The sequence below is a fragment of the Equus asinus genome, chromosome 8 (assembly GCF_041296235.1).
Source record: "Equus asinus isolate D_3611 breed Donkey chromosome 8, EquAss-T2T_v2, whole genome shotgun sequence".
Lineage (NCBI taxonomy): Eukaryota > Metazoa > Chordata > Mammalia > Perissodactyla > Equidae > Equus > Equus asinus.
This window is the reverse complement of record NC_091797.1, coordinates 10,159,246-10,163,604: the sequence shown is the minus strand read 5'-3', so window position 1 is coordinate 10,163,604 and position 4,359 is coordinate 10,159,246.

Below are 4,359 nucleotides of genomic sequence, written 5' to 3'. Positions count from 1 at the left end.
AGCGCCAAAGAAAGGAAAAAGCCTACTTGTGCGCTATCTAGACAAGTACTAGAATTTGTTTTGAAATTGAAACTTTTAAAAATCAACAGTTTTACATATTTTTCTAATATGAATCAGTATGCACAAGATTTTAACTGTATTTGACAGTTATGTAAATTTACTACAAAAATTAAAGGAAAATTTTGAAAAATGTTTCTTGATAAATTTAGAGTTGCTTTTTTACTTACTTAACTCTGAATTCAGTGTTAACAATACTGAGCTACACAAGATTTACTGAATTTACTTAAATTGGACAAATGTAGTTTTCAAACTGATCAGCTTTGGCTCTGAAGGCAAGTCAGTTATTTTTAAAAAGATGAACGGGATCTTTTTCAGTGTGAATGAAAATAACAAAGGAAAATGATTTTCTTTCAGCTACTGGAAGACTTAACTGTGTTTAGAACAATTTGGGTTTATGAACCTACTTTTTCAACTTTAAATTTTATGAAATTTGTATACAAGTCAAGTATTTGTGATAAAGGCATTCAGAGAAGTTGAGATGTGCTTTAAGTGTAAAATACACATCAGATTTTAAAGACATCATGTAAATTATCACATTAATAACTTGATAATATGTTTAATATTTTGGATATATTGAGTTAAATAAAAATATTAAAATTGATTATATCTGTTTTTTTCTTTAGGATACAAATGTGACTTACAGTTCTATTGGACAGTACTACCCTATATAAATGGTTACTCTCAAATCTGGTTTCCTTCAATCCAGACCTCACTCTTGATTTAAAGATCCATAGTCAACTGCCTTCTCATCATTTTCACATTGTTCCATAGGTATCTCAAACTGAATATGTCCACAGCTGAACTTATCAATCCCTTACTATATCTGTTTTAGAGAATGGCACTACCACCCACCTTGTTGCTCAAACTAGAAACTTAGATGTTGAAACCTGTCTTCATCTCCTTGCCCTGTCTCTTCCACCTTTTAATTTTTCTCACTATCCTCACTGCAGTTGTCTTGGTTCAGGCCATTAGTTTTTTTGCTCAGAGTCCTATAACAACTTCCTAACAAGTCTCCCTGCCTTCATTCTTGCCCCTTCTTAATTCATCCTCCACACTAACTCAGAAATGGCCATTCTAAAACACAAATTTATAATCTTGAATACCGAGAAATCTGGAGATGGCTGTAGACTTTTTCTTGAGTAGCTCAGTGGTCACTGCTGTGTTATCTGGGATACTTTTGGTCTTTCCCTTAGGATTACAGGATGGCTGCATGGTTTTAGACATGCTGGATTTGAGGCAAGAAGGCAAGGGGTAGAGCGAGCCCTGTATACTCATCAGCAAATCAAAAGCTGTGGCAGAAGCGTTTTCAAGTAGATTTACATTTCACTGGCCAGAATTGTGTCAACATGGTCATCTCTCACTGCAAGGGAAGCTTGGAATGTGAGCTTTTCCTCTCCTAGCTTCTATGGTAAAGGTAGGCAAAGAAGAAAAGGGAATGGTAGGTTAGCCAGTCTATGAGGTTTGCTATATTTCCCCTCTACTGAAAAATTTCTTCAAGATAGTAAAATTCAACCTTTCTGGTTCCCTTATAATAAGAGTTCAACTTTTTGCCTTTCTCCCCCTAGTAGCCAGTGAGTTTCTTGAAAGGAGTCTATAACTTTATTAACAGTGTCTAGCACATAGTAGAAGTTCATTAAATGTTTGCTTAGTATTTGAAGTTATCTACATGTCAATTCATTTTTGTGAATTGTTTACATCTTCAAATATTCCTATTTCCCAGTGGACTTCTAAGGGAAATAAAATTCTCTTCAGGTTTTAATTTCAGACATACAGTTATGCCTTAATTAACATTTTATGTTTACTTTGAAGTCAAATAGAGGTATTCTTAAAAATTAATTGAAAATATCTCATTTTATATAATATTGTAGAGATGTTCATGGTTTTCACGGAGAATTTTCAACAAGAGTTTTAATGTTTAACTTTTTTTAAAAATTGCAATTGATAATGTTAAAAACAAACACAAACATCATTATAACCAATTTACCTTATAATCAATCTGTCACCCAGTTTCATTGCTTAAGTTTGTGTTGCAGTTTACCAAAACATTGGTGCTAAATGATATTTCTTTACTTGTCATGAGTTAATGAGAAAGGTCAGAAAAAGTCATAACATGTAATTTGAGTGTTCATCCACATAAAGGGAAAATGGTACACTTTGGTATCTTCAAGTTGAAGTAGTTTTGAGAAGTAGTGCCAATTTGACCAAAAAGCATGAGAAATGGTAAAAAAGAAAATATAAAGGTCATTTTTTCCTTGTTAATTTCTGCAAAGCAAAAGTTATAACACTGTTTTGTCATATGTGCTGAACACTTGACAAATAGAGCATAAAAGAGTGGGGGTATTGGTATAGAGAAATATATTGCAAGGTTTCTACATATTACATGAAGTGGTACGATATTAACTAAGTAGAAAGTTAAGAATCTATGTTTTAATTCTTAGAACAACAATTTAAAGAAGAATGCAAACAGGTATAACTAAAAACAAGATAAATAAAATGGAATTTTTAAAAATGTTCACATACCCCCCCACACCAAAAAAGAGGCAGGAAAAGGTACAGAAGAACAAAAAACAAGAGAGGACAAACAAAACTAATATGATTGTAGATTTAAATATAGCCAAAGAAATAATTACATTAAATACTAATGGTCTAAACACACCAATTAATAAAGAAGAGATTACTAAAATTAATAAATAGTAAGACTCAACTATGTCTGTCTACAAGAAATAGATTTTAGATATAAAACCACAAGTTGAAAGTAAATCAATGGAGAAATGTGCTTCCCCCATTCCTCCTGTTATATACAACTAAAAACCCTAAATATGTATAAACAAACATAAGACTGAAAGATAGAGAGAAGACAGACCAGCTAAGGACTTCAGAACTCACAGAATGACACAGCAGTGAATTTCCTGAGTTTTCTGTTTGCCTCATATTTCTCAGGCCTGGAGCTGAAGAAGCAAGCAACATGGAAATGAAAATGGATGCACGCAGGAAGAAAAGCCTGCCCTCTCTAGTCAAAGGATGAGGAAAGAGTAGTCTAGCAAGATAGAAAACACAGTATTTTACACAATAAACTCTTTACTTCAGCCAAATACCACAGGAGAAACTGCGGCACCACCTCTACCCAAGCCAGGAAAGGCCAAGTCGGGAGTCTGGACTTCCATCCTTGCCAGCTTATAATGAAGTAACCCTGACTCTGGATCCCACCCCACTGGGGTGGTATCAGAGGAGCCCTAATAGAGTCATGACTTTTACCTCTGCCCAGCAGTAGGGAGCCCCTCACCCCCTCAGCTGTTATCAGAAGCTAACTAAGGAGGCTGGATTTCTTCACTACATGGGAGTAAAAAGGCAGCAACGTCCGCCTTTCTGCTGCTAAAATGGTGTCTGAGGAAACCAACTAAAGCAGAAAGTTTAATATCTAGAGTCTCATAACACAATAAATAATACGTCTAGGTTGCAATAAAAAAATCATATGTCATTCTGAGAACCAGGAATACTTGAATAAAAAAAGACAATAAATGCCAACACTCAGTTGACAGAGATATTAGAATTATCTGACAAGGGGCCAGCCCAGTGGCACAGCGGTTAAGTTTGCACATTCCACTTCAGCAGCCTGGGATTTGCCAGTTCAGATCCTGGGTGCAGACATGGCACCGCTTGGCAAAGCCATGCTGTGGCAGGCATCCCACATATAAACCAGAGGAGATGTTAGCTCAGGGCCAGTCTTCCTCAGCAAAAAGAGGAGGATTGGCAGCAGATGTTAGCTCAGGGCTAATCTTCCTCAAAAAAAAAAAGAGAATTATCTGACAAAGATTTTAAAGCAGCCATCATTAAATGCTTCAACAAGCAACTAAGAACATGCTTAAAACAAATGAAAACACAGAATGTCTCAGCACAGAGACAGTAAATCTTAGTAAGCAGAAGATATAACAATCAAATGGATATTTTAGAACTAAAAAACACAATAACCTAAATAAAAAACTCAATGGATTGGCTGAACAGAAGAATGAATGGGACAGAGGAAATAATCAGCCAATTTGAAAACAGAACAATACAAATTGCCCAATCTGAACAACAGAGAGAAAACAGACTGGAAAAAACAAAAGAACCCAGCCAGAGGGACCTGTGGGACAATAACAAAGAATCTAATATTCATGTATCAGAGAGTCAGAAGGAGAGGATAAATGGCAGGACTGAAAAACTATTCAAAAAAATATTGGCTGAAAACTTCCTGCACTGAGCAAAGGCAGAAACCTCAATTCAAGAAGCTGAGTTACCTTTAAACAGGATAAATCCAGA